Source organism: Bos taurus, chromosome 1, assembly GCF_002263795.3.
Source record: "Bos taurus isolate L1 Dominette 01449 registration number 42190680 breed Hereford chromosome 1, ARS-UCD2.0, whole genome shotgun sequence".
In the NCBI taxonomy this organism is placed as follows: Eukaryota; Metazoa; Chordata; class Mammalia; order Artiodactyla; family Bovidae; genus Bos; species Bos taurus.
In genome coordinates, this window is record NC_037328.1 from 19,111,571 (window position 1) to 19,139,196 (window position 27,626).

General features: G+C 38.8%; 1 long non-coding RNA gene across 1 annotated transcript in view; it reads left to right on the forward strand.

Moving 5' to 3' along the window:
* The window catches only part of LOC132345456 (uncharacterized), a 50,385-nt gene extending 23,893 nt beyond the window's left edge, over nt 1-26,492 (forward strand). Inside the window, exons 3-4 of the long non-coding RNA XR_009494771.1 lie at nt 3,369-3,510; nt 26,006-26,492. This is a non-coding gene — a long non-coding RNA (uncharacterized lncRNA). The remainder of the gene's footprint in view (nt 1-3,368; nt 3,511-26,005) is intronic.
* The last annotated feature ends 1,134 nt before the right edge of the window (nt 26,493-27,626 follow it).

The window sequence follows — 27,626 nt, forward strand, 5'->3', positions numbered from 1 at the left end:
TTTGGGGTGTCCTTTCTGTATTCTGGCAGGATGCTTGGGGCTGGTGCACTGGGACGACCCAGAAGGATGGTATGGGGAGGGAGGAGGGAGGAGGGTTCAGGATGGGGAACACATGTATACCTGTGGCGGATTCATTTCAATATTTGGCAAAACCAATACAATATTGTAAAGTTTAAAAATAAAATTAAAAAAAAACTTCCAAACTACTCTAAATCTTATGTGCAATAGCAAATCCACTCATTATATGATTTTCAGGTTTCTTTAAAAACTCTAAAATAAGTGGCTTTGGTGGTTTCTGCATTAGCACTCCCCTGATGACTGTATAAGAGTCGTCATGCAGAGTTTTAATTGAATCTGCCTAACACTCTCCTGGAGATTAAAGGTAAGTGTTTCCAAGAGGAAAGAAAAGTAATAGAACAGAAGAGCTTAAAGTCAGGTTGTAAGATTTCAAGAGAAGGGAACAGAACAATTGTATAGCACTTACATCTATGACAATAATAGCACAAACTCTACTAAAGAAACACTTGAATGTTTCCAGGGCTTGTATTCAGGGAAACTATCTCAGAGATGGACAACAGGAGGTCAAGAGTAGCCATTTATTCATCCAATGAATGTCATCTACAATCATATAATGAATCCAGGAATATTATTATTTAATCACATGACTTGAGGCAGGTGAGTTTATTTAAGGGAAAGAAAAGAAAGCATAAATTTATTTTTAAACTGGCCATTTTGATTCAACTGGTCAAGGTGATAGACTGAAAATTTCTTAGAAGAGAACTGGTCTTTTGTATAAAATTTCTTAATGACATGTTTTATTTATGGCCATTTTGGAGTAAATTAAATGGAGACAAACATCTTTTATTCATAATCCTTAACAAAAAGTTTTTTTTTTTCAAACATATATAATATTTAACTTGCAACTGAAAAGCCAAGGATGTGACACAATTAGGCTGCACTTCCAGAATATATATGTTTTTATACTTCTTACCCAGACAATTTAATCTGGAAGACTTATTGAGCCAATGTATTATCCAGCATGACTCTGCAGCTTTCTAGAAATTGGGTCCAAAAGTCAGTTAAATTACATCTGGGAACTGGGAATCCATTTCCCTCCAGAAATTATTTTTTAAAAAAAGAAGCAAAGTGTAGACTGTTGTAAGAAGCTTCATGTCTCTCGCATGTCAATGTTGTAACCACCATTAACACTGTACTTGGGGTTTATAAGACTGGTGAAATCAGTACCCAGTCAGAAAAAGAAAGCTGAAAGTTATTCAAGTTGTTACATAAAGAGACATTCTAAATCCATATTCAAATTTAGCATTCCATAGAGTTATATATAGCTTCCCTGGTGGCTCAGACGGTAAAGCGTCTGCCTGCAATGCAGGAGACCCGGGTTCAATTCCTGGGTCGGTAAGATCACCTGGCGAAGGAAATGGCAATCCACTCCAGCACTCTTGCCTGGAAAATCCCATGGACGGAGAAGCCTGATAGGCTACAGTCCATGGGGTTATATATATCCCATGAAGCAGTTTTCAATCACACAATAGTAATCTAATAATCTGTGAGTTATTTGTCTTTATTCACACCGAGTAATACATTCCCAAACTGAGAAATGCTTCCCACAGTCTTTACTAAACACATACTAAGCACCTACCATGTGAGGGGAGGGGACCACAGGGTGAAAACAATAGAGAGCTAGAGTCCATATTTCCAATTTAGCATTAGGCTGATTCCTATGTTACACCCCTAATTTAGCAGGCTAAGGAGAACTCTAAAAGTTTCCAGCCAGCAATGAAGCTACTGCATGGAGGATCATTATTATTGGATAAAAACATAAGTTTCTAAAACAGTCTAAAAATCTGATTTCATATTCATCTTTGGCCAGTAGAAGTCAACCAGTTAACTCTCAATTAGTTCACCACATACAGAATAAGGTTTATAAAGAGACACTGATGTATAGAACAGTCTTATGGACTCTATGGGAGAGGGAGAGGGTGGGAATATTTGGGAGAATGGCATTGAAACATGTAAAATATCATGTATGAAGCGAGATGCCAGTCCAGGTTCGATGCACGATACTGGATGCTTGGGGCTAGAGCACTGGGACGACCCAGAGGGATGGTATGCGGAGGGAGGAGGGAGAAGGGTTCAGGATGGGGAACACATGTATACCGGTGGCGGATTCATTTTGATATTTGGCAAAACTAATACAATTATGTAAAGTTTAAAAATAAAATAAAATTAGAAAAAAAAAAAGAAAAAAGAAAAAAAAAAGATTATACCTCAGGAGACTAAAAAAAAGACCAAAAAAAAAAAAAAAATGCTATTCTCCCAAATCTCCCCACCCTCTCCCTCTCCCACAGAGTCCATAAGACTGATCTATACATCAGTGTCTCTTTTGCTGTCTCATACACAGGGTTATTGTTACCATCTTTCTAAATTCCACATATATGCATTAGTATACTATATTGGTGTTTTTCTTTCTGGCTTACTTCACTCTGTATAATAGGTTCCAGTTTTATCCATCTCATTAGAACTGATTCAAATGTATTCTTTTTAATGGCTGAGTAATACTCCATTGTGTATATGTACCACAGCTTTCTTAGCCATTCATCTGCTGATGGGCATCTAGGTTGCTTCCACGTCCTGGCTATTATAAACAGTGCTGCGATGAACATTGGGGTACATGGGTCTCTTTCCCGTCTGGTTTCCTCAGTGTGTATGCCCAGCAGTGGGATTGCTGGATCATAAGGCAGTTCTATTTCCAGTTTTTTAAGGAATCTCCACACTGTTCTCCATAGTGGCTGTACTAGTTTGCATTCCCACCAACAGTGTAAGAGGGTTCCCTTTTCTCCACACCCTCTCCAGCATTTATTGCTTGTAGACTTATGGATCGCAGCCATTCTGACTGGCGTGAAATGGTACCTCATAGTGATTTTGATTTGCATTTCTCTGATAATGAATGATGTTGAGCATCTTTTCATGTGTTTGTTAGCCATCTGTATGTCTTCTTTGGAGAAATGTCTATTTAGTTCTTTGGCCGGGGTCTATTTTAGAAAGACACTAATCCCATTTATAAGGGCTCCCTCCTCATGACTTGATCAGATCCCAAAGGCCCCACTTTCACAATACCATTGGAGATTAGGTTTCAATCCACAAATTTTGGTCAGGGGTACAACATTGTCTATAATATATTTATATATCATTTTAATTATACAGGTAAATCATGACTTAACATTATAACATTTAAATATTTCAGATAAGATAAAAATTCTCCTCTGAGTAACACTCTCCTATCACTGAACAAGGATAACCCCTATTTTTGCAGCTCCCACACTCAACCTATTCTAATCCTTCCATCTCAGTGTTATGAAGAAGTGCAGACCAACTAACCAGAAAATGAGAAATCATCTGGAAAACTGAGGAGTCTCAGCCGACATCCAGGAACAACTGCTACACATCTGAGTGAAGACAACCTGGACCCTCCAGCCACGATGGAGCCTTCAGGTAACTACAGCTTAAATGATCCCAGGTGATGATAAGAACTTCCCAGATTTCCAACCTACAGATAACAAGAATTAATAATACACTGCTTTAAGTAATCAGGTTTCAGACTTCCTTATTACACAGCAGCATATAACTAAAATGAATCCTTTTTCTATTAGGCTAGTTCTTACTCCTTTTTAGAATGTTGTTTTAACTTTTTCTTCTGAAATACTCCTTTTTAGATGTCACAAATAATTTTTCCTAGCCTGTCAGTTGTATCAGTGTTCATCAAGAAAAATACAACCAGTAGGAAATATCTATTAACAGGGTTAATGCAAGGAATTGGCTTATGCAATTGTAGAGGTGGCCTAGGTAAGTTCAAAACCACAGGGCAGGCCACTTCAAATGAACAGAAGCTGCAGTCCATGGGGAACCATTTCCTCTCCTTCAAGGAAACCTTAATTCTACTCTTAAGGGCTTCCAATGGATTAAATCAGGCCCATCTACATAATCTAAAATAATCTCCTTTACCTAAAGTCAACTAATTATGGATTTTAATAGCATCTTCAAAATTCCTTCACAGCAATACCTAGATTAATGTTAGAATAAATAATGGAAACTGTAGCTAACCCAAGTGGACATGTAAAATTGGCCATCACATTTGCTTAAACTTATTTGGTGCCTTTAGTCAAAATTAAGTTTTTTATTCTGATGTAATCAAATGTGTCAAGCTTCTAACTTATGTTTTCCATGATCATGTTTAAAAACAATTTTGGGGGTCTGGGTCAAGATAATGGGTTAGGAGACCCTGAGCTCAACTCCTTCCATGGGCATACAAAAATTACAGCTACTTAAAGAGCAATTGTGGGTTCCCTCGTGGCTCAGATAGTAAAGAATCTACCTGCAATGCAGGAGACCCAGGTTCAATCCCTGGTTTGGGAAGGTTCAATCCCTGCAACCCACTCCAGTATCCTTGCCTGGAGAATTCCATGGACAGAGGAACCTGGTGGGCTACAGTCCATGGGGTCGCAAAGAGTCAGACACGACTGACCGACTAACACACACACAACACAACAAAGAGCAAACTGTCTCTGACAACAACCTGAAAGCTAGCAGAAAAAGGTTTTCTACAGCTAGAAATATAAAGAAAGAGCCACAGTGAAATGGGTAGGAAGAATGGAGATATGGTTTAGTTAGGATCCACAACCTCAGCACAGTAACACACAAATGGGAGGAAAAATCACAACCAGGGAGTTCCTCCTCCAGAAGCAGAGAATCTGATCCTCGTATCAGGGTTCCCAGCCCACTGGGAAGACAAGCCCTCAAAATGTCTGTCTTTGAAAACCAGCAGGGCTTACATTCAGAATACCCAAAGAGCTGTAGGAAACCTAGGCTCTACTCCTGAAGGGTGCATTAAAAAACTCACTCACTCTGAATCACTATTTGCAGATGACATGATACTTTAAACAGAAAACCTTAAGTGAAAAAATAAAAGTATTAGTCGCTCAGTTATGTTTGACTCTTTACGACCCCATGGACCGTAGCCCACTAGGCTCTTCTGTCCATGGAATTCTCCAGGCAAGAATATTGGAGTGTGGTGCCATTCCTTCTCCAAGGGAATCTTTCCTTAAATTCCTCACCAAAAAATAATAATAATAATAATAAAACTAATAAATTCACAAAGTTGCAAGAGACAAGATTTATATAGAGAAATCTGTTGTTTTTCTGTACACTAATAATAAATAGAAAGTAAAAAAAAAAAATCCTATTTAAAATTGCATCAAGAAGAAAAAAATACCTAGGAATAAATTTAAGTAAGGAAGTGAAAGACCTATACTCTGAAAACTATAAAACACTGATGAAGAAATTGAAGATGATATAAAGAAATGGAAAGATGCCCTATGATCTTGGATTGAAAGAATTAATACTGTAAAAATGGCTATATTCCTCAAAGCAACTTATAGATTTAATGTGATCTCTACCCAAATACCCATGACATTTTTCTCACAATTAGAACAAATAATCCTAATATCCATATAGAACTACAAAAGACCCCAAACTTCCAAAGAAGTCTTGAGAAAAAAGAACAAAGCTGGGATATCATGCTCCTTGACTTCAAACTAAACTACAAAGTTACTGACAAAAGGTTAATTTCCAAAATACATAAGTAGTACATACAACTCAGTATAAAAAAAAAAAATCCAACAAAAAAAATGGGCAGAAGATCTGAACAGACATTTTTCCAAATAAAACATACAGATGGCCAACAGGCACATGAAAAGATGCTCAACATTTCTAATAATCAGAGAAATTCAAACAAAAACAAATATATCACCTCACACCTGTCAGAATGGCTCTCATCAAGCATATAAATGTTGGCAAGAATGTAGAGGAAAGGAAGAATAAGCTGATGCATCCACCACGGAAGACAATATGGAGGTTCCTCAAAAAACTAAAAATAGAACTACCACATGATCCAGCAATTCTACCACTGCATATATATCTAAGGAAAATGAAAACACTAATTAAAAAGATACAGGTACCCCAATTTTCATAGCAGCAGCATTATTTACAATTGCCAAGATACAGAAGCAATATAAGTGTCCATCAATGAATGAGCAAAGAAGATGTGCTGTGGTATGGTGCATGTGCGTGTATATGAAATACTATTCAGTATATGTAATACTATTCAGCCATAAAAAGAATGAACTATTGCCATCTGCAAAAATGGATAGGCTATATGCTATAAGGATATATATTGTACAGGACAGGGAATGTAGTCAATATTTTATAATAACTATAAATGGAGAATGGGGCTTCCCAGATGGCTCAGTGGTAAAGAATCCACCTGCCAATACAGGAGACATAAAAGACACGAGTTCAATCCCTGAGTCTGGGAAGATGCCCTGGAGGAGGAAATGGCAACCCACTCCAGTATTCTTGCGAGGAGAATTCTATAGACAGAGGAACCTGAAGGGGTACATAGTCCACAGGGTTGCAGAGAGCAGACACAATTGAGGGACTGAGCACCGGGCACATGTAAATGGAGAATAACTTTTAAAAATTGTAAATCACTGCATTGTACACCTGTACCTTATTTAATATGTGCATGAACTATACTTAAATTTTTTAAAAAATTCAAATGGATAAAGAAGACGTGATACAAACACACACACACACACACAAAATGGAATTCTCAGTTCAGTTCAGTTCAGTCGCTCAGTCGTGTCTGACTCTGCGACCCCATGAATTGTAGCATGCCAGGCCTCCCTGCCATCACCAACTTCCGGAGTTTACTCAAACTCATGTCCATCAAGTCGGTGATGCCATCCAACCATCTCATCCTCTGGCATCCTCTTCTCGTCCTGCCCCCAATCCCTCCCAGCATCAGGGTCTTTTCCAATGAGTCAACTCTTCGCATGAGGTGGCCAAAATTTAGAGTTTCAACCTCAGCATCAGTCCTTCCAATGAACATGCAGGACTGATCTTTAGAATGGACTGGCTGGATCTCCTTGCAGTCCAAGGGACTCTCAAGAGTTTGCCTTGATTCATGGACCTAACATTCCAGGTTCTATGCAATATTGCTCTTTACAGCATCAGACCTTGCTTCTATCACCAGTCACATCCACAACTAGGTATTGTTTTTGCTTTGGCTCCATCCCTTCATTCTTTCTGGAGTTATTTCTCCACTGATCTCCAGTAGCATATTGGGCACCTACCAACCTGGGAAGTTCCTCTTTCAGTATCCTATCATTTTGCCTTTTCATACTGTTCATGGGGTTCTCAAGGCAAGAATACTGAAGTGGTTTGCCATTCCCTTCTCTAGTGAACCACACTCTATCAGACCTCCCCACCATGACCCGTCTGTCTTGGGTGGCCCCACACAGCATGACTTAGTTTCACTGAGTTAGAGAAGGCTGTGGTCCATGTGATCAGATTGGCTAGCTACTCAACAATAAAAAAGAATGACATTTTTCTATTTGCAACAACATGATGTACCTGGAGGATACTGTGCTTAGTGAAATAGACAAAGAAAGGCAAATACTATGGGTTGGCCAAAACATCCATTAACTTTTTTTTCTATAAGAGGGCTCTAGTAGAGCACTTTGCTGTCTTTAACTTCATTCAAAACAGTTTTGTAAGATTGTGACATAAAATCAGCATGCATTTTTAAAAAATCAAAATTTTCTAATTTTTTTGTAGCCATTTTAGTATTGAAGATAAATGAAAGAAGCAACATTTTGGCATATTATGCTTTATTATTTCAAGAAAGGTAAAAATACAACCAAACAGCAAAAAATAAAAAGATCTGTGCAATGTATGGAGAAGGTGCTGAGACTGATCAAACGTGTCAATAGTTTCATGCTGGAGACTTTTCGCTGGATGATGTTTCATGGTCAAGTAGACCAGCTGAAATTGATAGTGATCAAATCAAGACATTAACTGAGAGCAATTATGTGACACCACACAGGAAATAGCTGACACACTCAAAGTATCCAAATTAAGCACTGAAAAATCATTAATGATTTGCACCAGCTTGATTATGTTAATCGCTTTGATGTTTGGGTACCACGTGAGTTAAGCTGAAAAAAACTTTCTTGACCATATTTCCACATGCAATTCTCTACCTAGACATGATGAAAGTGTTCTGTTTTTAAAGCACATTATGACAAGCAATGAAAAGTGGATATTGTACACTAATGTGGAACTTAAGAGATCATGCAGCAAGTGAAATGAACCACCATCAACCACACCAAAGGCCAGTCTTCCACCAAAGAAGCTGACGTTGTGTATATGGTGGGATTGAAAGGGAGTCCTCTACTTTGTGCTCCTTCCAAAAAACCAAATGATTAATTCCAACAAATACTGCTCCCAATTAGACCAACTGAAAGCAACACTCGATGAAAAGCATCCAGAATTAGTCAACAGAAAATGTGTAATCTTCCATCAGGACAAGGCAAAACTGAATTCTTTTTTTCTATGACCAGGCAATATCTGTTACAGCTTAGCTAGGAAATTTTAAATCATCCACCATATTCACCAGACACTGTACCTCTGCATTTCCATTTATTTCACTCTGTACAAAAATATCTTAATGGAAAAATTTTCCATTCCCTGGAAGACTGTAAAAGACACTTGGAACAGTTCTTTGCTCAAAAGATAAAGTTTTGGCAAGATGGAATTATGATTTTGTCTGAAAAATGGCAGAAGGTAGTGAAATAAAACAGTGAACACATTCATTGCTCAATAAAATTCTTGATGAAAATGAAAAATGTGTCTTAAAAACTGAAGCAACATTTTGGCCAACCCAATATGGCTCAAAACTCTCCAAATGAGGCTTCAATAGTATGTGAACTGAGAACTTCCAGATGTTCAAGCTGGATTTAGAAAACACAGAGGAACCAGAGATCAAATTGCCAACATCTGCTGGATCACGGAAAAAGCAAGAGAGTTCCAGAAAAACATCTACTTCTGCTCTATTGACTATGCCAAAGCCTTTGACTGTGTGGATCACAACAAACTGGAAAATTCTTCAAGAGATGGGAATACTAGACCACCTTACCTACCTTCTGAGAAACCTGTATGCAGGTCAAGAAGCAACAGTTAGAACTAGACATGGAGCAACAGACTGGTTCCAAATTGGGAAAGAAATATGTCAAGGCTGTATATTGTCACTCTGCTTATTTAACTTATATGCAGAGTACATCAGATGAAATGCCAGGCTGGATAAAGAACAAGCTGGAATCAAGATCTCCAGAAGTATCAATAACCTCAGATATGCAAATGACACCACACTTATGGCAGAAAGCAAAGAACAACTAAGGAGCCTCTTGATGAATGTGAAAGAGGAGAGTGAAAAAGCTGGCTTAAAAACTCAGCATTCAAAAAATGAAGATCATGGCATCCGGTCCCATCACTTTATGGCAAATAGATGGGGAAACAATGGAAACAATGACACACTTCCTTTTCTTGGGCTCCAAAATCGCTGCAGATGGCGACTGTAGCCACGAAATTAAAAGACACTTGCTCCTTGGAAGAAAAGCTACGACCAACCTAGACAGCATATTAAAAAGCAGAGACATTACTTTGCCAACAAAGGTCCGTCTAGTCAAACTATGGTTTTTCCAGTAGTCATGTCTCACATGGATGTGAGAGTTGGACCATAAAGAAGGCTGAGCACCAAAGAATTGATACTTTTGAACTGTGGTATTGGAGAAGACTCTTGAGAGTCCCTTGGACTGCAAGGAGATCCAACCAGTCCATCCTAAAGGAAATCAGTCCTGAATATTCACTGGAAGGACTGATGCTGAAGCTGAAGCTCCAATACTTTGGCCACCTGATGCAAAGAACTGACTCACTTGAAAAGACCCTGATGCTGGGAAAGACTGAAGGCAGGAGGAGAAGGGGATGACAGTGGATGAGATGACTGGATGACATCACCAACTCGATGTACGTGAGTTTATACAAGCTCCAAGAGTTGGTGATGGACCTGGAGGCCTGGTGTGCTGCAGTCCCTGGTGGTCACAAAAAGTTGGACATGATTGAGCAACTGAACTGAACTGAATATATTAATATGATTCCACTTATATGTGGAATCTATAATACAAAGTAAACGAACAAACAAAACAAAACAGAAACTAACTCACAGAGAAGAAACTAGTGATAGCCCGAGGGGAAGGGGTGGGGGAATGGATGAAATAAACAAAGGACATTAGAGGCACAAACTTCCAGTCATGTAATAAATGTCATGGGGATGAATATAAAGCATAAGAAATATATTCAACAATATTACAATAATTTTGGTGATAGATGGTTACTTGATTTATCATGGAGATCATTCCATAATGAATGTAAATATCAAACCACTATGTTGTACACCTGAAATCAATGCCACATACCAACTATGCTTCAATAAAAAATAATAATAAAAAATTAAAACAATTTCTTTTCCCCATGTTTATAAACAATTCTATTTTTACGATCCCTGTGGTTTTGTTTGCTTTAGAATTACTATTAGATACTCTATCTACCTGGGCTTCCCTGGTGGCACAGGGGTAAAGAATCTGCCTGCCAATGCAGGAGATGCTAGAGATGTGGGTTCAATCCCTGGGTCAGGAAATGGCAACCCACTCCAGTATTCTTGTCTGGAAAATTCCATGGACAGAGGAGCCTGGCAGGCTACAGTCCATGAGGTTGCAAAGAATTGGACATGACTAAGCAACTGAGCACACACACACACTCTACCTACCCTCATTCTTTAATGACTAGTGTACGGTAAGAAAACTCACCTTTCCCCTAAGATGGATAGTCAGATGTTCTAACATGATTTTTCAAAAAATTAACTTTTGATACATTCATTCGAAATACCATGCTGCTTGTAAGTAAGGGTTTCATAGGAACATTATATTTCTGTTTTGTATGTTTTACTAAGGCACTTGACTAATATTTCCTTCACATTGTGAACCAAAGTCTATTCATTGATTAGAAAGACAGGATAGCTGTACCATCCTGAGGATTTAGAGGACTTCATGTCCTGCTCCTTAATTTATGTGTGCACGTGTGTTAAAAATTATAAACTAGCTTTTTGGATTCTATAGAATAGTTAGCTGTAACGGTGTTATTGCTATGTGACACTGTTCCAGGCCCTGAGAAGGAAACCGAGGCAAGTTGACCCACCAGAGTCTTTTCTTTTAAAATCTGCAGTTAGGTCTGAGAATACATTAGTTTGCCTTGTTTTTAAAACAAAAGGGACATAAGGTCTTGAAAGTTATGGCATGGCCATATTTTACCAAGTTGACTGAATATAAGAAAAATAAGACTAACAACGGAGATGAATGAAGCAGATACATATTCAGAGATCAGTGATTCAGAGGTCAGTGATGGCAAGCAATTTATGTTGGCTTTATACTTCCCTGTTCTAGACCCTACAAAGATCTATCTTTATTCTAGACTTGGAATCCCATGAAAAATCTCTTAAATCCTTATTAAGTTTTTTTTTTATATAAGTAGCATGAATACATTTCTAAGACCATAGATGCCCTTATCTTATCCAAATGGAAGCTTGTTGGTTTATTAAAAGGACACACAAGAGAGAAGCTTACGAGATACAAACATTTAGCAAGTCTTGTAATCTGACGGTGTGCTTTACAGCAAGAACAAAGAGTTTCTATTAATACAATAAAGTGCTTAATCAGAGATTATTTACGAGTTCCACTCTACTCACAACAGATAATTCAATTCTACTTGGTAACAACAACATGCTGCATACTATTTTTTAAATTTCTGTGTGTACAAGACATGCTGCTGCTGCTGCTGCCGAGTCGCTTCAGTCGTGTCCGACTCTGTGCCCCCATAGACGGCAGCCCACCAGGCTCCCCACCCCTGGGATTCTCCAGGCAAGAACACTGGAGTGGGTTGCCATTTCCTTCTCCAATGCATGAAAGGGAAAAGTTAAAAGTGAAGTCGCTCAGTCGTGTCCGACTCTTAGCGACCCCATGGACTGCAGCCTAGCAGGCTCCTCCGTCCATGGGATTTTCCAGGCAAGAGTACTGGAGTGGGGTGCCATTGCCTTCTCCGATGTAACCTGCACTCAGGTCAAAAAATGAAACATTAGCAGAAACACAGGAGCCTCCATAATGTTCCCTCCCAACAACTATGACCCTCTGCTCCCCCAAATCAAACACTATACTCTCTAGTAGCATTATAAGTGGGCCTGTTGACACACTTTATGTAAATAGACCTCAAAATTATTTTCCCTAGTACGATGTGTGATTAATCCACTGTAACTTGTCAGAGTAGGTCATTCATTTTCTTTGCTGTATCATACTTGTTTGCATGAATATAACTGAATTTACATGTCCATTCATTGTTGATGGAAATGAGGTTGTTTCTAGGTTTTTGGCTACTACAAATAAAAAGCTGAGATATGTTTCTGTAACATCTTTTGATGAAAACAGAGATGAGATGCAGTTGGATTTTTACCCAGGAGTGAAATCCTTGGGTCATTCCTGGGTATGCTCAGCTTTCGTAAATAATGTCAAGCTGCAAGATCATCTACATAACTTTCTGGGCTCAGTGATATGTGAAAACTCAGGGTACCTTGTTCAAAAATGATTAAGAATCTCAAGACAGAAACAACAGAACATTAAAACAAGTGCAGGGCCCTCTGTGACAACACACATCATTCACTCACAAGACTGGTCCTGCCAAACTCTTTCCCAAAGTGATTGCACCAATTTTTATACTCCAGAGTTTTTCATGTCATTGCTAAAGTTGCTTTGGTTGTGTCCAACTCTTTGCAACTCCATGGACCATAGGCCTCCAAGCTTCTCTGTTCATGGGATTCTCCAGGCAAGAATACTGGAGTGAGTCACCATTTCCTACTCCAGGGAATCTTCTCGACCCAGGGATTGAACACACATCTCTTGACTCTCCTGCATTGGCAGGTGGGTTCTTTACCACTAGCAGCACCTGGGAAGCCTCTTCATGTCATTGGGTTCATGAAATTGGGAGCCTTGTAACTGGGCTGAACATTTTATGGTTATAAGAGCTAGCCCCAGAATTCTAGCTCAGGGAAAAAAAAAATGTGGGAAAACACTGTTTAATAAAGCTCACATGGAAAAGGGAAAGATTCTGAAGGAAAAACCATGGCAATCAAAATGAACACTAGACTTTATTCATGAGATAATATGAGAAATGCATTTCCCTATGAACTGCATAGGAGAGGTGAGAGGTAAAATGCAGAGAAGGGAAAGAAGAAAGAAAAGGTAGTGAAAGAAAAATTAGTTTGGATGGTGAAAAATGCCCATTGTCAGACTTTTGTTAATAAGAACTTGTAATATTCAATGTTAATTTGTTTGCCTTTCTAGATTGCAAGCATTTCTCCCTGTTTCCCACCAATAAATTTTCCTGATGGTGTGAGGATAGTTTCTTTGTAGATATCAATAAGGAATAATGTGCCTCATTTAAACAATGCCTCCGTGGAAACAAAAATAGATCCCACAGTCGCAAAAATCTAGCAGAAGCAGTAACTGGAATCATGAATGCCCACAAGTCCACATGCCCTTGTGAAATTCTTTAAGCGCCTAGACCTTCACAAAGCATAAAATGTGGATTTCCACTGATTTTATTTAAAAGCAGGATCCACAACACTGCATACCTGATGTCACTATTTCCATATCAATTGACGGCGATCACGCATACTGCATTGGTTCATCTCTGAATCAATGTGATATGATAGGAAAACATTGCCTTCTTGTCAAAAGAGAACAGCAATCACCTTTAATACTCAAGGGTTCCAGTATACCAGTAGACACTGGAACAGCCCGTAGAAGTAACAGCACTTCTGCAAAGACACGGCAAAACCCACCGGAGAGAATATGGTAACTAGTAGGATAAAATGGTGTCAATAACAAGCATCATCTTGATCAAGGGGACTGAAGCTAGTTGTGGCAGGGTTGGTGGGGTTCATTCCATGTAATGAGTGACCAAATTTGATGAAAAGCAGTCCGGTAATAGGTGTATGTGGACTGAGGGTGGGAGTGGAGGAAAGTAGGGAGATAGTAGAAATTTTTTCAGAGGCAGGTCCCTCAATAGCAAGTTAGAGCAAAGGTCACTAGAAAACAAGTTATACAAATTCTAGGAGCTTAAGAAGCTGCAAGTAACACTTTCTGGTGTTATAAGTTATTTCCGTTTATACTTTCCAGCCAGTTTTGACCTTTCTAAGCACATCAAGGACGTGTGCCTTATTTCATTTATCCTTATTTCATTTAGTCACTCAGTGGTGTACAACTCTTTGCAACCCCACGTACTAGAGCCCACCAGGCTCCTTAGTCCATGGAATTTTCCAGACAAGAATACTGGAGTGGGTAGCCATTCCCTTCTCCAGGGGATCTTCCAAACCCAGAGACTGGGTCTCCTCTATTGCAGGTAGATTCTTTACCATCTCAGCCACCAGAGAAGCCCTATCTTGGTATCCTTGGGCTTTAGCATAGCATTTAGCATATATCCAGCACTTAATAATGATTGTTAATTATCTGACATATGAATTAAATAAGGTGACAAGCTTCTATTTAAAAAAACACAGAAAATTTTTCCCACCAATGAAAGTTATCTGAAAAGCTTACCAAAGTGAAAAAGTTATCCAAAAACCAAAATCACCATTTATAAAGAACCAAGGATATTTAAAAAAAAAAATCTAAGTCCCCCTAAAGAGATGAATGTCCAGCCAATGTGAATATTATCAGAACCACAGGAATATAAAACATATCCCTGAGGAGACACTGTATTTTTCTGAGAAAACAACGAGAAGGGATTATACAGAACTCTAAGTATGACCTTGGGCAAATAATTTAATCTGTAAAACTCACAAATCTGGATCATGCTTATTGTGAGCTTTTGTTGCCTGTGCCCAGGACACTAAACACTGCTGAGAGAAGACAGAGATCTATTGAGACTCAGCACACTGTGAATTCTTAGTCTAACATCAAACAAGCCCACTGTATTCAGCAATCCCCTAACCATGATCGGGTCTGTTTCTCTCAGTGGCTAATTTCAAACCCTCTTTCCTCTACTTTCTCCCTCCTTCTGAAAGATTGTTGCTATGAGCCATGAACAACACCATTCTTGGTCTCTGGAGGAGAGGAATTCAATCTGGGCCCAGTGACAAGGCTTGATTGCTCAGACCTTTTGTGTAATGAAGTTTTATTAAAGTATAAAAGAGATAGATAAAGCTTCTGTCCATGGAATTCTCCAGTTCAGAATACTGGAGTGGGTAGCCTTTCCCTTCTCCAGGGGATCTTCCCAATCTAGGGATCGAACTCAGGTCTCCTGCATTGCCAGATTCTTTACCATCTGAGCCACCAGGGAAGCCCTGGTGTACATGCAAATGTATGGCCTAACTTTAAAAAAAAAAAACATAGTAAAACAAAGATTTTCTTTTGAAAGTTCACCTTCTCAGCACTATGAAATTTCTCTGAACTACCAAATTTTTCAGTGAGCTCAGCCCAGTAGCTTTTTTTCTTTACCCACCTTACAGTATCTTTTTAACTCCTTGAAAAGGATTTAAAGGGTTTCTCTTTAAACCCTTTAAATCTTTCAAACACATCTTCTATACTTCATCATTTTTGATAAATGATTTATTCTGCCAAAGCAAAACCATTAAGGTCATCTTGCCAGTTTCTTTTAAATCTTTGCACCTTACAACCCATCAGTCACCAAGTCCTGTCAACTCTTCCCTGACACTGACTTTTAGATGTGTCCCTTGTTCTCATTGCCCAAATCCCTAACCATTTATGTTTGGGATAACGATACTGCCTACTAGCTAGCTTTATTAGCTAGGAAATGCTGCATCAATAGATGATCCCAAAGCTTAATGGCGAACAGGAAGAGAGTTTATTTCAAGTTTAAGGTGTAGGTTGCTGGTGACTCTGCTCCGTGCTTCTTCACCCCAAGATTCTAGGTCATGAAGCCACCCTCTTCTAAAAATTTACCAGTCTCACAGTAAAAAGAAAAGAGATGATGGCAAACCAGAAGGCAGCTCTTGAAGTTTCTGCTCGGAAGTGGCTCTCACCACTTCTTATTGCTTCCCTGCAGCGCATTTCCTCTGTCTTCATGCTCTGCTCACCATCTGCCACCTCACCCAACTAGCAGTCCCACTGAAGAACCTACATACTCTTCAGCATTCTCAGAAGATAGTTCCTTGTGTACATTGAGACCCTACAGATCCCCTCCAATAATTCCCCCTAATGTTGTCCATACTACACTCCTTAGACTTTTAACAAATCAGTATATAGTACTTGTATAGGTGGCTAGTTTGCACATTAAATTGCATCTAATTTCTCCAACTATATTGTATACATTTTGTGATCAAGACTAAGTCTTAATTAGAAAAAAAAAAAATAATTGTCATTTAAATGCTTGATTTTGCCTATTTCCAAATAATTGGGAAAGTATCTGATATAAAATAATTTGTAATTTAAGGCACACCATGAGATAGTCATGCTCCTAATTAGAGTGAGCTTGGTGAGGAATGTAGGGGAAACACAGAGTAATAAAAGGTAAATGTAGTTATGAGTGTTGGTTCTGAAGACAGACTACCCAGGTGCGAATCTGTGGCTCCATCACTTACAAACAGGGTAATCATTAGCAAGTTACTTCATGTTTTTTGCTACATTATCTCCTATTGGAGCAGTATATTAATATGATTATACCATATGATTGTTTCAATGAAAAAATAAGTAAATACATAAAAAGTGATTATAAAATTGATTGGTACATATTAAGCCCTCAATAAAGATTAGGTGTTGTTGCTGCTACTGTTGGTGGGCAGTCTATAGTCGCAAAAGAAATTTATTATTAATATTTTCTGCTCTCATGACTATTAAGAATAAAGTATACAAGAAAACTCATATTTTCTGGTGGTACTTGCAAATCTGGTGTCAGGAAATACTACTAAAATATTCCAAATAATTAATGTATTTCTTTTGTCCCTCACAGCACTGAATACTGCCCAAGATTCATTCACGATGTTAATAATATTTGTTGGTTGGCATAACTTCTCCTCTCTCAGATTTCAAGTCTTAAAACAATACTTAAATTACAAAGCTATTTTAAATATAGAAGTTATTTGTTTTAGAAAACAAAATTAAAAAATATATGTGTGTATAAACTTTTTTATGCTAATGAAAGTGGAAAAACAGGATATCTGGGATGATAAGAGAAAACAAAAAGAAAAAATCACATAAATTTTGCAATTCAATATTATAGACAATAGAGGTAATACAGTAATATTTATCAAGAAATATTATAACAATAAAAATTAAAAGTGGTCAAATAATATCTTCTCTTTTAATTTGTTTTTAATTAAAGGATAATTGCTTTACAATGTTGTGTTGGTTTCTGCCATACATCAGTGTGAATCAGCCATAGGTACATATATGTTCCCTCCCTCTTGAACCTCCCTCCCACCCCATCCCACCTCTCTACATTGTCACAGAGCACCAGGTTTGAGCTCTCTGTGTCATACAGCAAATTCCTACTAGCTATCCATTTTACATATGATAATATATATATTTCAAATGGCACCCCACTCCAGTACTCTTGCCCGGAAAATCCCATGGATGGAGGAGCCTGGTGGGCTGCAGTCCATGGGGTCGCTAAGAGTCGTACATGACTGAGCGACTTCACTTTTCACTTTCATGCATTGGAGAAGGGAATGGAAACCCAGTCCAGTGTTCCCTTGCCTGGAGAATCCCAGGGATAGGGGAGCCTGGTGGGCTGCCATCTATGGGGTCGCACAGAGTAGGACACGACTGAAGCGACTTAGCAGCAGCAGCAGCTATTCTCTCAATTCATTCTACTCTCTCCTTCCCTACTGTGTTGAAAAATCTGTTCTCTATGTCTGTGTCTACACTGTTGCTCTGAAAATACATTCATTATAACCATCTTTCTAGATTCCATATGTATGTGCTAACATATGATATTTGTTTTTCTGACTTACTTCACTCTGTATAATAGGCTCTAGGTTCATCCACCTCATTAGAACTAATGCAAGTGTGTTCCTTTTTATGACTGAGATATATTCCATTGTGTATATGTACCACAACTTCTTTATCCATTCATCTGTCAATCGGCATCTAGGTTGCTTCTATGTCCTAACTATCATAAATATGCTGCAATGAACATTGGGGTACATGTGTCTTTTTCAGTTATGGTTTTCTCAGGGTAGCGGGATTGCCTAGTAGTGGGATTTTGGGGTCATAGTAGGTTTATTCCTAGTTTGTTAAAGAATCACACACTGTTCTCCATAGTGGCTATACTAATTTAAATTCCTACCAATAGCTCAAAAGGGTTCCCTTTTCTCCACACCCTCTCCAGCATTTATTGTTTGTAGATTTTTGTTGATGGCCATTTTGAAAAAGTGGTCAAATCATACATTCTTGTTTGAAGTTATAAAAGCAAAAGGTAACAACACACTTTGAGACACTCTAAGGGAAAAAAGAGTCAAATTTTTCAACTAGTGATACTGGGAAAATTGAACAACTACAAGAAAAAAATGAAATTAGAACATTTTCTAACACCATATACAAAAATAAACTCAAAATGGATCAAAGACCTAAATGTAATGCCAGACATTATAAAACTCTTAGAGGAAAACATAGGCAGAACACACTCTTTGACACAGATCACAGTTTTGATCCACTTCTTAGAGTTCAGTTCAGTTCAGTTGCTCAGTTGTGTCCGACTCTTTGCAACCCCATGAATCGCAGCACACCAGGCCTCCCTGTCCATCACCAACTCCCGGAGTTCACTGAGACTCACGTCCATTGAGTCAGTGATGCCATCCAGCCATCTCATCCTCTGTCGTCCCCTTCTCCTCCTGCCCCCAATCCCTCCCAGCATCAGAGTCTTTTCCAATGAGTCAACTCTTCACGTGAGGTGGCCAAAGTACTGGAGTTTCAGCTTCAGCATCATTCCCTCCAAAGAAATCCCAGGGCTGGTTTCTTTCAGAATGGACTGGTTGGATCTCCTTGCAGTCCAAGGGACTCTCAAGAGTCTTCTCCAACACCACAGTTCAAAAGCATCAATTCTTCGGTGCTCAGCCTTCACAGTCCAACTCTTACATCCATACATGACCACTGGAAAAACCATAGCCTTGACTAGACGGACCTTTTATGGCAAAGTAATGTCTCTGCTTTTGAATATGCTATCTAGGTTGGTCATAACTTTCCTTCCAAGAAGTAAGCGTCTTTTAATTTCATGGCTACAGTCACCATCTGCAGTGATTTTGGAGCCTAAAAAAATAAAGTCTGACACTGTTTCCACTGTTTCCCCATCTATTTCCCATGAAGTGATGGGACCAGATGCCATGATCTTAGTTTTCTGAATGGTGAGCTTTAAGCCAACTTTTTCACTCTCCACTTTCACCTTCTTCAAGAGGCTTTTTAGTTCCTCTTCACTTTCTGCCATAAGGGTGGTGTCATCTGCATATCTGAGGTTACTGATATTTCTCCTGGCAATATTGATTCCAGTTTATGTTTCTTCCCCAAAATAAACAAATAGGACCTAATTAAATTTAAAAGCTTCTGCACAACAAAGGAAACCATAAACGAAATGAAAAGACAACCTACAAAATGGGAGAAAATATCTGCAAACAAAGCAACTGACAAGGGACTCATCTCTAAAATATACAAAAAAACTCATGCAGCTCTATGTCAAAAAAAACCGAACAATGTAATCAAAAAATAGGCCATGCCAGGGTAGTATATCTAAACACATTTTTCCAAAGAATACATACAGATGGTCAAAAAGATGCTCAACATTACTAATTATTAGTGAAATGCAAAGCAAAACTATACCTCACACCAGTCAGAATGGCCATCATCAAAAAGTCTACAAATAATAAGTGCTGGAGAGGGTGTAGAGAAAAAGGAATTCTCCTAAACTGTTGGTGAAAGTGAAGTGAAAGTGAAAGTTGCTCAGTCGTGTCCAACTCTTTGAGACCCCATGGACTATACAGTCCATGGAATTCTACAGTACAGAATACTGGTCTGTAATACTAGTCTGTACACATGGAATTCTCCAGACCAGAATACTGGTCTGTAAGAGTATTTCCCTTCTCCAGGGGATCCTCCCAACCCAGGGATCAAACCCAGGTCTCCTGCAGTGTAGGCAGATTCTTTACAAGCTGAGCCACCAGGTGGGAATGTAAATTAGTACAACCACTATGGAGAACAGTATGGAAGTTCCTTAAAAAACTAAAAATAAAACTACCATATGATCTAGCAATCCTACTGCTGCTGCTGCTGCTGCTGCTACTAAGTCGTTTCAGTCGTGTCTGACTCTGTGAGACCCCATAGACAGCAGCCCACCAGGCTCCCCCGTCCCTGGGATTCTCCAGGCAAGAATACTGGAGTGGGTTGCCATTTCCTTCTCCAATGCATGAAAGTGAAAAGTGAAAATGAAGTTGCTCAGTCGTGTCCAACTCTTTGCGACCCCATGGACTACAGCCCACCAGGCTCCTCCATCCATGGGATTTTCCAGGCAAGAATACTGGAGTAGGGTGCCATCGTCTTCTCCAATAGGCATATATTCAGAGAAAACTAATTCGAAAAGATACATGAATCCAATGTTCATAGCAGCACTATTTACAATAGACAAGACACAGAAGCAACCTAAATGTCCATCAACAGATGAATGGATAAAGATGTAGTACTTATACACAGTGAAATATTACTCGGCCATTAAAAAAACACAAAATAATGCTACTTTCAGCAACATGAATGGACCTAGAGATTAGCATAACTAAGTGAAGTAGATCACACAGAGAAAAATAAATATGATATCACTTACATGTGGAATCTAAAAAATGATCCAATGAACTTATTTACAAAACAGAAATAGAGTCACAAATATAGCAAACAAGCTTATAATTACTAAGTTACTAAGGGAGGGAAAGAGGGGCATAATTTGGGGATTTGAGATTGACAAATACGTACTACCAAATATAAAACAGACAACTAATAAGGACCTATTGTATAGCATAGGGAACTGTACTCAATACTCTGTAATGACCTATATGGGAAAAGAATCTTAAAAGAGTGCTGTGCTTAATCACTCAGTCTTGTCCAACTCTGCGACCCCATGGACTATACCTACCAGGCTCTTCTGTCCATGGGGATTCTCCAGGCAAAAATACTGGAGTGGGTTTCCAAGCCCTCTTCCAGGGGATCTTCCCAACCCAAGGATCGAACCAAGGTACCCCACACTGCAGGCCAATTCTTTACTGACCAAGCCACCATGGAAGTCCTAAAAAGAGTAGATATATGTTTATATTTCTTGAAAACACATAAAAAAGAAATAAAAATTTTAAAATGACACTTTGATACACTCTAAGGAAAAAAATCAAATTCTTGCAATAACGTGAATATAAAGTGAGAAAGAATACAAGGATTATGGTTGAGAATAAAAGTTTAAAATATGTTTGAAAACCACCTCTACTGACAATCTGAAAGAGTCAGAGAACAGGCCTGGAAGTGGAGGCAAAGGGGTAGGGAGAGACAAGAGGAAAGAAGGAGAGAAGAATGAATGAACTGGATATTAACAAAAATAGTTCCCCACGGTCATTTACCAAATTCTTTTTGGTGCTTATATATCTCTAACTCCATAACTTTGTGGTACATTTCCTTCATGTATTCTATTTTATTTTACTTATTTGTACTTTTCTATAAGAAAATAACTTTTTCAAATATGTGATTAAAATGGTAAGTTTGTAAGTTCAAGTGAAATCTAGTTTAGAAATGATGAATTCTTAGTGATAGTATTTGTATCATGAAAGTACACAATCGCAACCTGGCAAAGACATTTAGTTTGATACATAAAAATACCCTGTGCATGTTTCTGCAATATATTAATCAGTTCAGTTCAGTTTAGTTCAGTTCAGTCGCTTAGTCATGTCTGCCTCTTTGCGACCCCATGAATCACAGCACACCAGGCCTCCCTGTCCATCACCAACTCCTGGAGTTCACCTAGACTCACGTCCATCGAGTCAGTGATGACATCCAGCCGCCTCATCCTCTGTCGTCCCCTTCTCCTCCTGCCCCCAATCCCTCCCAGCATCAGAGTCTTTTCCAATCAGTCAACTCTTCGCATGAGGTGGCCAAAGTACTGGAGTTTCAGCTTTAGCATCATTCCTTCCAAAGAAATCCCAGGGCTGATCTCCTTCAGGATGGACTGGTTGGATCTCCTTGCAGTCCAAGGGACTCTCAAGAGTCTTCTCCAACACCACAGTTCAAAAGCATCAATTCTTCGGCGCTCATACATCCATTCAAAAAAAAAAAAAAAAACAATGTGGCTTCTGTAGTGGATTTCCATTTGGAAGAAATAAGATATTCCTGACTGAATCTGTGACTATCTATTAAAGGGTATGTTTAAACGTCTGCTTGCAATGCGGGAGACCTGGGTTTGATTCCTGGGTCGGGAAGATCCCCTGGAGAAGGAAATGGCAATCCACTCCAGCACTCTTGTCTGGAAAATCCCATGGACGGAGGAGCCTGATAGGCTACAGTCCATGGGGTTGCAAAGAGTCGGACACGACTGAGCGACTTCACTTTCCTTCCAGCAAACCATTAGTTTGCCAGTGTTTGATGTTAGAAGCAGTTCCTTAGTGAAAAACTGTACCATCATTGGCTTTCATCTTTTACGTGGATTCCTAGTGACTATAATACATATATGGGATCCAGGTTGGAATCTATCCTATCATTAATGCAATCTTAGTATGGAAATTGAGACAGATTTATTCTCTCTAAGCCTCCTTTCTTAAAATATATCATAATATAGGTTTGAAAATATAACTCAGAGCTGTAACTGTAACATTTATAGTTAAGAAAAATAAACAGGTCCCTCTGTCCTTTACCCTTCCCACTGTCAAATATTCCTCCTCTCACTGTTATTCCACAGGCTTTTGGTGGCTTCCACAACCATGGAAATGGAGAGGAGTACATTTCTGGAAACATGACTATCCTTTCATCATCCTCCTACTCAACAGTGTTAAACAGTTCATCTTTGTTTTATAACTTGAATTGCAAAAACCTTTATGCTGGTAAAGCTCAAACTGACCAGCTAGGTCTCCATCACGTTACGCTTCACTTGTAGGTTCTCTTTCTCTGTTTGTTGTTGTTGTTGTTGTTGTTAATGATTCCCTTGCACTCTGACTGCTTAAAGTAATTCACTTGTTAGTTAAAGCTCTATCAGGCACCTGGCGTTTTTCCTCTTTGAGACACTCCCTAACACTCCTCTTCTTTGTAAGCATTCTTCATTCCAGAAGAGGAGATCCCAGTATAGCAATCTCAGAGACCACCAGAGCCCATCACCAGGACTCCTGACACCAGCCTTGATGGTTTTTAAATGTTCCATAAGAACAGAAGGATACAGACCCAACAACTGCCCCATCCTCATCAAGAATCTTATTCTGAGGACTTTCCTGGTGGTCCAGTGGTTAAGATTCCACACTTCCACTGCAGGGATGCAGCCAAAATAAAGAAATCAAAACAAACAAACAAAAAAAAGAGAACCATATTTTGAGCTAACACTGTAAGTTTTACTTACTGAACCCTTTCAGGAAGGACACAGTCTTGATGGCACTAGCTTGATGCGGATTTCTTTGCCTGGCAAAGAAATAAAGCTACTCTTTTCTTTCTTACCCAAAGTTGTCTCCATGATTTTGATTCAGTGCTGGTGTACAGAGATGGAGATTTCAGTAGCAGTATTAAAGGCCCCAAATCACTCCTCCAGCTTTAGCTTTATTATCCAATTTGCAATTCCTCTCTAGTCTATTTGCTGAATGTGCCATGCTCATCACTTCATGTCTACACAAGCTGTTCTTCCTAGTACACCCTCCCTTTCTCTCTGCATCTGAATCTTACCTGCACTCTAGAAGTCTGCTCAAGGCCCCTTTCGGTGTGCAGCCTTCCCCAGGGTCTTGAACTGTGTTGACCTCTCTTCTTCAGAACTGTTTTAATCCTGGAGTGTGCACTCACTCATTCGCATTAGTAATCTATACCTTTTGTGGTTAACAATGTTGTCATGTGTATTAGTCTTGGGACTCCAGGGAGATCATAAATACATTGTTATATGTTTTATATGTTGCAGTTTATTCTTCTTTTCAAAATGTGCAGCAAATTACAATACAGGACTAGCACAAGTATTTGCAAAGAATACATGTTTGATAAATATGAATACTAATTCAGCTTCTCTGGTGGCTCAGTGGTAAAGAATCTGCCTGTCAATGCAGGAGATGTGGGTTTGATCCCTGGATCGGGAAGATTCCCCTGGAGAAGGAAATGGCAACCCACTCTAGTATTCTTGCCTGGGAAATTCCATGGACAAGAGGAGCCTGGGGGACTGCAGTCCATGCGGTCTGTACAACTTAGCAACTAAATAACAGTTATTGCAAAATCTTTAAAGAGTTGAAAGATGAGAATCCTAAATTCAAACTTTAAGTACATTCCTGGTGGCCACCATGCTATTAAACCATTTTGACTCCTTTTCAATCTATTTAATATAATGTAATGAAGAACCTTCAAATACTTTTGCTTAAATCATCTACCTAAACTATTTCTACAAATAATTAGCAAAGTTTTACCCCATCAAAAGAGACTCACAAAAAAAGAGAATTTCTATTCTGTACTTTGGGCAGCTGGAAGAGCAGCTACATTATTTCATTTATCCCTTTAGGTGTTTATTCATTCATTTAGTAACTATTTAGTAGAAGCCTGCTATATACAAAGGATAAACTTGCCGAGGACCAGAATACTACCATTCTAAAATCCATTTCTTCATGCCTTGGAAATTTTCTAATCTTCACAAATCCTCTATTCAATGCAAATACACCACAGGGAAGAAACATTTTGAACCACTGTTAGGTAACACCTTTACCAGAATCACTTGATCACCTTCTGGTGCAAGAATGGTGCCTGGAAAAACAGAGAAAGTACTACAAGATGTGGTACCTGGTAATGCCAACCCTCACCTGTAACTGGTCTAGAAAATGACCAGATCTCCTTCTATAGAACTCGGCAGGGATGCATTCAACTCTCTCCCATTTCTCTTTCTTGACACCAGTCTTCATATTTCCTTCTCTCTGGGACACAGAAATTTTTCTACCTGGGACAGATCATAAAAAGAAAGTCAATTTCCAAAATAGCCCCAGGCAAACACAATCATTATCTTGTCCTTCACAAATGAAGTAATTCTACTGGAGGGGGCGGGGGGCGGTGCGGGGCGGGGGTGGGGGGGTTGGGGGGTGGGGGGAGACCTATAACTTCTTTGTTATAAACAGTAATTTATTTAAACATTTGGTCATTTAAAGTAAACAATGCATTTTGAGACCCCAAGCAAGTATAGTTCCTTTGTCTAACCTAAAATGAAAACGATTTTTTTTTTCATTCCACAAAGGAAAGGCTAAATGTCCACAAAATGCCAATACAAATACCAGAGCCTGTTATGCTTAATTAGTTGGCCTAATATGAATGATCAGGTCAGGGAACGTCTGTGAACTTGCTCTTTTTTTTTTTGCGAACTTGCTGTTTAAGATTTTCATCGCCATCTTTATGCAGTTTTGCTGCCCTCTTGAGGAGAGTCGAGTCATTACGTGTACTAATTGGACTCATCAGTATTCCCAATGCATTATGTTTATTGAAACTGATAACTAACTGACTATATTAATCAAGTCACAAATTAAAATAATAATTATTGCAATACAAAATTTCTTCTAAAAATCTCAAAGAACTATTGATAAATAATCACTGTAACATTAAACTTCCAAATTAAAAAGGCAAGTTTTGTGTCTATTATTTGCCCTTTATGGACAATTAACATGGAAAAATTATCTACTCAAAAGCATTCAGAAAGATGTTACCTAACTATAGTCCTGGATTCCTTATATAAAATACACTAAATAAAATAACTCCAAGTAAGAAATCTTTCATTATAGATAAATTTATTCCTTTATTTGCAGGTGAATTTGAAATTTGTGGATATTGTGCAGGAATCATTGCTGTTTCTACAATTTAAATATTTCTCCCAGTTCACAACAACAGAAGCAAGTCACATAATCAGTAGTTCCCAGTTTATTTATTCAAACAGGATTTATTCAGAGCCTTCTATGAGCTTCTTCTGAATTATGCCAAAGGTTGGTTGAGAAACTGATGAATTATTTAACTCTCTTCTGCCATCCTATGATTCTCCCTCTGATGCTTCAAGTGTGTGACCAAATTTACACACAGCACAGAAGTCAGCTCTCAGACTACTGGCCTCGGTGCATTCATCCTCAGTCCTTTTCCACCTGAACAATCAGGCCATTAATATGCATTAAGAACTCTCGTCCTGCAGTGTGAAAGTTCTAAAATTTTAAACTGAGGGACTGGGAGTCAACTTCAATTTTCTGCCACAGTCACTGCTCTGGACACACATGCCGAACTGTGCCAAGTAACCACAGAAGGTCACGTGAGGTGGGCTTCACCGAGGTTGCCCCTTTTGCGGGATGGATAAAACAGAGCACCTGGACTCTCCTCGGCACTTTCCTCTTACTTTCACCCAGGTAAAAGGGGGAAAGATACCCTGGTACCTAGTGCCACCTCCCTTCGGCTTGGTTGCCCAAATATCCCAACGGTACACTCTATTTCAGCATCCCAGTGTTTTAGCGTTCATATTATTCTTTTTATAATTCCTGCCCCTAAAATCTCTTAACCCTGGGTCTCTAACATAGCTAGAACCTGCTTGCTAAAATGATATCAAGTGGTATTAACTAATTCAGACTATGGGCATCATGAAGTGAAAATGGATGAATGTCTCTGTCTTCTTATGTAGCATTTCAACAAAGCCAAATAAGAAAGATCTTCATGGCAATATAGTAGAATGATAAAGAGTACACCTAGTTGATTTTACAGGATGGATACGATGGTGTATAACTGGAACACCCAAAAGAGCATCGTATTCCGTAAGTTTTCCTTTATCGTAGAATGAATCCAAATAATCAACTTTGATTTTACCTAGAAAAAAGAAAATTTTGAATTTACATTGAGATAAATTCGTAAGGCACTAAAGGTTTATTACTAACCACAGTTTGATTAATTTAGACAGCTTCTGCACACCCACTGTTCCAACGTAATCCAGATCAACATCACCTCTTGCCTAGATTTGAACCACAAATTCCTACTGATCTCCCTGACTCTTAGCATTTACCTGTTTCATCACGTTCTTCTTACTGCTGCCAGAATGACTGCATCATTCATTCATCCAGAATGCCCTTGGAACCTCTGTTAAAGACACATCTCTTACCTTTAGACTCCTCAGGCATGAATCAAAATATGACTTCCTCTGTCTCTCAAAATCCACAATATGCAAGCATCCCTTGACACCCTTCACCTCTTCCAAAGAAAGGAGGAGGAGGGACAGCATACCAACAACACTCTCCAAAGAATTCCTGGCTCTCAGCCTAATAAACAAGCCCTGAAATCCCAAAGCTTAACACAACATATGCTTTTCTTTCACACATGTCACCGCTCAATGAAAGATAAAGTGGGATAAAGGCTCTGTTCCATCTAGTCTTTCAGGGACCCAGTTTCCTTCCATTTAGT